The following is an 8,917-nucleotide window of genomic DNA, read 5'->3' as shown; positions in this document are numbered from 1 at the left end:
CCGCAGTCAACTACGTGGGAGTCCAGCGACATAGCCATTATGCTAACTGCTGGTCCTGAAACTCACTAAGCTCTTAAAGCTCAATACCAGGGAAAAAAATAGGGTATTTAATATTTAATGGATTTACACTATAAACAAAACTGAAGTTGTTTCTGAAGATTATTTTAAAATAAAGTTGTTAAGGATATACAGTATGTCACCATTGAGAAACAAAATGCTTAGCCTTTCTAATAAAACTTTATTACTCATCTTAACCTTGTTATGCATAAACATTAGACCCAAGTTTTATGTGACTATAGTCATAACCATATGTTATTAATGCTTTAAAAACAAAGACTTAGGCAGTAATTGGAAAACTAATTTACAATTTTTTTTTCCCAAGAGAGATTTTTACTATAGGGCATGTGCACTTGCTAGAGAGACAGAAAGTGAGAAATCACCCCCTCTGAGGGGATGGCCATGCTACAATCCCTTTTCCTCCATTCTCCTCCTGGGATTCTGGGCATACGAGCACATGTGGCTGGCATGAGTTTTAAGCCACTGGGTCTGGGACATGAACCACGGTCCACTACTTGGGAGTCCCTTGACATAATCATTACACCATCTTCTGGTCCCTCCAATGTTAATTTTTAAAACATTGCCATGTAAAGAATTCCTAAAGAATGATATGCCCCATGTACACTTTAGCAAAGAACTAGGGGCTATTTCAAGATGTCCCGGTTTTATTTTCTCACTATCTGTTTATCAAACTTCTTATATAGAGCCACCTACTTTTTAATTCCACTCATAATAGACACAGTTTTTAAAAAATTACTATTAATACCAAATTACTATTAACAAACAGTTGATATCAGGGCCCAGCCTAGTGGCACTTGAGGTAGAGGCACGGCTGCATGATTCAGAGACCGCATGGGAATGCTCTAAGTTCATGTCCCAGCTCTGCCTCAACAAACCTGACACAGGCACACCCATGATCCTGGCTGGAAGGACCTGAATGTGAAGAACTTGTCAAGGGAGGCTCTCTCTCTCTTGAAATAAATAACTAAGCATTAAGAATTAAAAACAATGGGGACCAGCAGTTGGCGTAATGGCTATGTGACCGGACTCCCATGTAGTCGACCAAGGTAAGTCCCAGACCTGGTGGCTTAAACTCACACCAGGCACATGTGTGTGCGTGCCCAAGATCCCGAGAGGAGAATGGAGGAGAAGGGATTGTGGCATGGCCATCCCTCCTGGGGGGTGATTTCTCACTTTCTGTCTGTCTGTCTCTCTCTGTCTTTCTGGTGAGTGCACGCGCCCTATAGCAAAAACCTCTCAAAAAAAAAAAAGTAAAAACAATGAAGAGTTGACCACTTGACATACATACACTGAAGCTATAGAAGGAATAGGAATAGGCTGCCTACCTTGCATTCTGCCTAGTGCCAGGATATCTGGTCAGCTACATGCTGTGCATTCATTCCATGGGCCAGAGGTTACCACTAAGGCCCTTCTGCGGTCTCAACAGCATTCCATGCTCCATTCCTAATCAGTCTCCAACAAGTCCCGTAGACTTAGGTAAGCAGTGTCACCTGCTTTGATTTCCCATTCCCTCCTCTTGTCCCAGCTAGACATCCTCCCCTTCCTCTGAGCAGCATATTTGAACTTGCCTATGCTCTTAGCTCTAAATCGTGGTCACGCTTTGTCCTCTCTTGATAGACTCTGAGGCCTTTGAGGACAGATATGCCACCTGTGTCATCTTCCCATTCTTTACAGTGCCTCATACATTGTAGACACAAAATACCAATTGGTTGAAGAAATACTTGAATGAAATGGTAGTCGAAGAGTAAATATGAGAGACAACTTTCTCTAGTTCCCAATCCTAAACTGAGTATCTCTGATAAAATAAATTGAGATTTATAGGTGTAAATGCAACGTGTAGAAATCAGATAAATAAGAGTTTGAGTTCTTCTGATTTGTTTCCCTTAGAGGAAAATCTTTTCCATTTTTTAAAATTTTTGCCAGAGACAGCACGCCCTTGCCAGTAAAAAATAGACATTGAGGGAAAGGAGGAAAATATCCACTGTGGAGAATGGTCACGCCACAATCCCTTTCCCTCCATTTTTCCATCCTGCTGGAATTTTGGGCGTGTATACACACATGCCTGGCATGTTTTTCAAGCCTTTGGGTCCAGGACTCAATCAATCAGTAGGATCATGTGGGATCCAACTGCCTGGATTAACCACCAGGCCATGGAGCCGGCCCCATAATCTTTACACATCTCAAACTGCATATGTTTATGTTTTATTCATAATAGCTATTACTGATCCTTCACATTCTTAATGTTAGGTAGTAATACTAAGACATAGACATGTATTTTGTGTCTAAATGGGGCTGCTAATCTTCTAACTAAACAAACAAAAAAAGGTTTATTTTTCTTCTTCCCTTTTTTAAAAATACCGTAGTGCCTCTCCAAAGAGGACAGATGATTTCCTTTGAACATGATAAAGTTAGAACTCCACCTTCCTAGATGCATTTACATCAAAATACTTTCCATGACTTTCATAGTCACGGTGTGTGCAGGAGTGGAAGGAAGAACACTAACATTTATTCATTGCCTGTTGAGTGCCAAATATTGTGTTAGGCACTTTTATATTTGGTGTCTCATTGAATCCTTGTAAAAGGCCCTGTGAGATAATGCCCATTCTACATAGGAAGAGGCTGAAACTCGGGAATATGAATTATCTTTCTCAATGTCTTAGAGCAAATAGTGGAGCCAAGATTTAAGCCTAGATTGTTTTCACTTTGAATAGTATAGTCTTTCTGCTGCACCACATGAAAATTTCTGTGAACATTTATGCAAAATGCAAAAGGCTTAGAATATCTTACTTCTCATGCCTAGCAGGTGATGGAAAGTAGCGAAGAAATGAAGCTTGATGGACAGAGAGGCCTGATTACTCTGTGAGTTTATATAAGAAGTAAACACCGAACCATGTAGCATTCCTGATGCTTTCTAATCAAACTAGTATTGTGCTCTAGAAAACAATTTTAATGGTGATTTATCTAGTAGCTTTGAGTATCAGGGTATCCAAAGAAATAGGATGTGCCTCCCAAAGGCTAGTTTCTCTCTGTCTAGAGGGAAAACACTGTCATAGCACAGATAATCTATCAGGCGTATTGAAAGAGGACATATTTCTATCAAATATGAGGACATTTTGAGAGCTTTTTTTTGCTATAGGGTGCGTGCGCTCGCCAGATTGACAGAGACAGAGAGACAGAAAGCGAGAAATCCCCCTGCAGGGGGGATGGCCACGCTGCAATCCCTTCTCCTCCATTCTCCTCTTGGGATCTTGGGCACGCACGCACACGTGCCCGGCATGAGTTTAAGCCACTAGGTCTGGGACTCAAACCACAGTCGACTACATGGGAGTCCAGCGACATAGCCATTACGCTAACTGCTGGTCCCAAATATGAGGACATTTTGAAAAGTTCATGGAAAATGGAATGAAAGTACAAGTTTATTTGGGTGCAAAAATAAATGTTGAAGATTGTTGAAATCCATGCATAGTTTTTCAGGATATGCATTTTCAGCGAACTTTTTGAAGACCACATTGTAAACACGTGAGATGAACACTATTTCAGACTTTTCAAACTATTCCCATGTTGAGAAAGTAGAGGCACAAGGGAACTGACGTTTATTACATACTACAATCTGCGCTAACAGGATGTCCTGGATTTACCAGGTCAGTATTTTTGTAGGGTCAAATAGGCTTCAGGCTTGGCTCACCCACTCTTACCTATTGCTAACCTCTTCTTGGAGACATGTCTGTCAAGGACAATAAAGTCTTATTTGTAACTTTTATTAGTATCATCTTTGACCCTGAAACCAGAAACTACCTATTTTTTTTTTTTTTGAGAGGTTTTTACTATAGGTCGTGTGCGCTCGCCAGACAGAGAGAGACATAGAGACAGAAAGTGAGAAATCACCCCCCAGGGGGCATGGTCACACCACAGTTCCTTCTCCTCCATTCTCCTCTTGGGATCTTGGGCATGCACGCATACACATACGCGCCCTGCATGAGTTTTAAGCCACCGGGTCCAGGACACGAACCGCGGTCGACTACATGGGAGTCCAGCAACATAGCCATTACGCTAACTACTGGTTCCCGTGGGTTTTGCAGTATGACTTCTAGATAGATGTACTTACTGAAAGCCCACACCTTTACCTCTGCTGGAAAATTCAGGCTTGTACTGACAGGCTAGATAATAGTTTCAAATGCCATTAAGCTGTGCAGCGCTTTGGATCATGTTCTCTCTCTTTTTTAACAGTGTTATTTAGATATGATTAATATACAATAAACTGCAGATATTTAAAATGCCTAACTTGATACATTTTTGCATTGTGTATACCCATTTAGCCGTCACCACTATTAAAAAGAAAAAAAGGAACATGTTTATTATCCCCACAAGTGTCCTTAGGCTTTTTTATCTTTTCCTCCTCCAGATCCAGGCAACCACCAGGTTAGCTTTTAGCCACTATAGTTTAATTTGCATTCCTATAATTTTACAAAAATGTGGCCATACAATGTGTACTCTTTTTGATCAGGCTTTTTTTTTCACCCAGTATAATTATTTGGGGAAGTCATCTATGTCGTTGCATGTATCAGTATCTCAGCCCCTTTTACTGCTGAGTAATAATGTTTATTTTTCCTTGTATTCCTTCACTGGCACGTCTTTTTGGTTCATCCCGCTCTCTTTATATATCAAAATTATTTTCTTTGGTTCTCCACTTCTGACTATAGTCTTGGCACTTACCAGGAATAGTGGATACCCATGTGCCTTGATTGTCCTGCATTAACAGAAGCATGCCTACTTCTGTTAAGAGCATCCTCTTGTCCTGTCCATTGGACAATTGATGTGGTATGGTGGGACCCTTCTCCATCCCATGTGGTATGGTGGGACCCTTCTGATCAGAGAGTGAACACATATAACCCAGCTTGGGGTAATTAGAGTCCATCCTTGGAATTGTCTGCAAGAATCTCCTTCCCCTTGGCATCGGAACTGTAAAGGTGTGATCCAGAGCTGTCAGTGAACTTGTGATGAATGAGGTTAACACAGAGACTGAAGCCCAGATGAGAGACCCAGCAACTGTGTTCTAGAGCTGATGTACCAGATCTAACTGATGACAGTGTCCGCTCACCTCAGGCATTCTGCAATTTAATTGTGTGTCCTACTCCCCTACTAAGAGTATCCTCTTTTTATTTGGAAGGACCTTTCTTTCCAAATTCATAACTCACGTGATTCAGGTGAAGCAGACCACACCTTGGCTTTAGGGAGAAAGCATCCATCCAGGCCTGGCCAATTGCTCAACTGCCTTCCTCACGTTGACATTCAAATGGAGCTATTTAGAGCTAATGTTTGTGCTGCTGAGGGGGTTGTTCCCCCTTTGCTGACGGAGTTGCCTCTGGAGGTAGGTGTAGTGCTGCAAATATGCAGCCATCTTTTCAGCTACACTTTTACACTAGGGTAGATAAGCCACGGCTGCCAAAGGCAGAACTGAAAGGAGAGAAATGGGGTCCCGATGACATCCTGTGGTCTGTTTGCTAAAAGATGTCCCTGCAGTCTGGAATGCCTCTCATCTTTTCAATTATGTAAACAGTAACATTTCTTTCTGTGTTAGTTATTCGAATTGCTATTCATGCCACTTACAGCAGAAACATTGTGTTACTATGCATTACACTCATTATTTCATTGAATCCTTATAACTTGATAGGCATATTATTATCCCAGTTTTACATATGGGAAAACTCATAAGTAATCTACCAAAATGTCACAGTGGCAAAGTTGGGACTTTCATCCAGTCCAATTGATTACAAAGCCCAACTACTACCAATATTGCTTCAGGGTTAGACCTCTGACCTGTTTAGCTTTATGTTTTTCTATTCTTTTCAGGATATGAAATACCACTAATTACATCTGTGACTTCCTTATTGCTGAAATAAAATCATTCTTATAGTCTAAAATATGTATAGGACTTAATTCTTCTCCTCCTTTCTCCTCTGATTTTTTACATTTCTTGTCCTCGTCTTCCTTATCATTTAATTTTTTTAATTTAAAAAATTTACATTTTTCCAATGTCTAAATATAATGTATTTGCTCTAGTTTCCTCTTCACAGGTCACATCAATTCTAAAATGGCTCTGGGGGTCAACTAGGGCACAAAGGAAGTTTGCTGAAAACCTGCCCTTCTGCATTAATAGCTAGAAACTAGAAGACTAAAGCAGGCTGTTCGAGTTAACTAAAAGCAAATCATTGGGCCCAATTTCAAAGATGAAAAACCACGAGGCTACTGCTACTCCGTCTTTTCCTCATTCTTTGAAAGGAGGGACAAAAGATCAATGATCATCCCCACCACTCCCTGGGAAAATGGCCAGTTGCCATGTCCTCCTTCACATGCTTAGAGGGGCTCAGCTTCCTCTTTTCAACAAAGCTTTTTTCTAAAAAGGGAGAAACTTGTTCAATCATAAAGGTGGCTTATGTTGTGCTTCATTGGTTGGGAAGCTCAGATAAGTCTTGAGTGTATTTTATTTCATTAAGAGTCCTCCTCTGCTTTTTCTCAGAGACGGAACATCAATCTAGTGAAGAACAGTTAATCTCACGTTTAAGGGAGAAAAGAAAGGGCTGGCCCCATGGTACAGTGTTATCGTGCTGCTTAAAAGAAACCAGACCCCACGTGGCAACCACAGATGTTTTGTTTTGTTTTGTTTTTCTTTAAAGAGAGATTTTTTTTTGCTATAGGGTGCATGTACTCACTGGAGAGACAGAAAGAGAAAAATCACTCTCTGGGGGGATGGTCATGTCGCATGGGGATGGGATTTTGGGCATGCATGCCCATGTGCCAGGTGTGAGTTTTAAACCGCCATGTCCAGGACTCAAACCGTGGTTAACTATGTGGGAGTCCAGCAATGTAACCATTATGTCATCTGCTGGTCCCAACACAGTTCTATGTAATTGATGGCTTTGTTGGTCTGAAACATGCTGGACACGTGTTTAAGTGTCCAGGGTCCCACCAGTTGGAGGACTAAAGAAAGGGAATCATGACCAGACCTTGTAGCTGTTAACTCTCTTTCTCTCCTTCTCACTTTGCCTGCATGCTCAGTCATGAATAATTAAAATATAAAATAAAACCAAATTAATCCTTTTTTGTTTTTTTGCCAGAGGGTGTGTGTGCTTGACAGAGAGCCGAGAGAGCTAGAGACAGAGAGGAGGAGGGAGGTTAAGAGGGAGAACGTACCCTTCCCCCCAAAACAGGGTGTGATCACATCACAATCCCTTCTCCTCCATTTCTCCATCCCGTCAGGATTTTGGGCACACATCGTGCATTTTCTAGCTGCCTGGATGGGATTTGAACTGCGATTGCCTATGTGCAATCTTGCCCCTAACTACCAGGTCTCTGTTGGCCCATTGTTCTCTTAACAGAGCTTGTGTGGAGACTTTCTGGAAGAAGAAGGATAGTCCTTAGGCATTTTGTCACTTCCTAGAGAACAAGTTCATTTTAAATTAAAATGCTTGAAAATTGTGTCCTCCTTAACTGCCAAGACTGAGTTTGGTTCCTGGACTCATTTCCCTCATAAGAACACATGACATCACTCTGTTGAAAGATTTTTGTGAAGCTTCTTGGATTGGACCAAATGGCTCTGGTATCGTTTAATTCTCTAGAGTTAAATTCGGTTTTCCAAGATTTAGATTTGACATGTAAACAAGGAAGAAATTTCCCTCCCCAAATTTGGCACTTTAAGACTATGAAGATATTCTGATAATAATTTTTAAGAGTCTTTAAAATTTTTAAAATGATAACATATGCATGCAAATAATAAAGACAGAGAGTGAGAGAGAGTGAGCAAGCGAGCATATTCTCAACAGGGCGTTGTCAGGCAGCAAGCTCAGCCTTGCTGGACACTGTGTTACTGCTGGGTCTGATCGTGATTTTAAATGGATCTGATTTGGAAAAAAAAAAATCTCTACATTTAATCATTAGGTGATGGTCTACAACTGTTGGGTCATCTGAAAAGTCATGATGCATTCTTGCATAGAAAATATGCATGGGGACCAGCAGATGACATAATGGTCACATTGCTGGACTCTCACATAGTTGACCTCGGTACAAGCCCCAGACCTGGTGACTTGAAACACACTGGGGGTATGTGTCCAAAATGCTGAGAGAATGGAGAAAGGGTGGTGGGGTGGCAATTCCCCTTGTGTGTGTGTGTGTGAGGCGGGGGGTGAGTTCTCGCTTTCTGTCTCTCTGTCTCTCTCTGTGTCTCCTGTGAGCGCACACATCCTATAACAAAAATCACTCAAAAAAGAAAGAAAAAGGAGAAAGAAAAGAAAGAAAAATGTGCATGACTTTTCCGATGATCCAATGTATCTACCGTTATGCAACAGGATATTTTGTTTTGCAGGTGTTGGGATGGTACACAATATTTATAAAAGGCAAATGTTAGGGTGAAGCTAGATGTTTTGTTTTTGAAGCTGTTTCAGAAGAGCTTTTCTCACCAATAGTTTCATTTTACCAAAAGTAAAATTCTTTTGCTCACATGGTACCAGGGGGAAGATAGTTATTAATAATGGAAACTTTTAGCTTGCTTTGCTTTCACACTTGTTACAAGAAAAAATATTCTTCCTCTAGGGTTCAACCTGGTAAAATAGGGGATGAACTCAGGCAAAAAGCATTTTCCCAATCTAGTCGGTTAACTAGGTTCTTTGAGAATTTCTAACAACTGTTAATTAATCATTGGAAATAGCCCAGACATTCAGACATGCGGAAAATTGTTTTGTAAATAGATAAAACTGTGTATTGATGTTGTATATAGAGCAGGAGTTCTGAAACTTTTCTGTGCCCCATCCCAGAGTTTCCAGTTTACTTGGTTCAGAGTTGGATC

The sequence above is a fragment of the Tupaia chinensis genome, unplaced genomic scaffold (assembly GCF_000334495.1).
Source record: "Tupaia chinensis unplaced genomic scaffold, TupChi_1.0 Scaffold000423_1, whole genome shotgun sequence".
Taxonomy (NCBI): Eukaryota; Metazoa; Chordata; class Mammalia; order Scandentia; family Tupaiidae; genus Tupaia; species Tupaia belangeri.
This window is presented reverse-complemented; position numbering follows the sequence as displayed.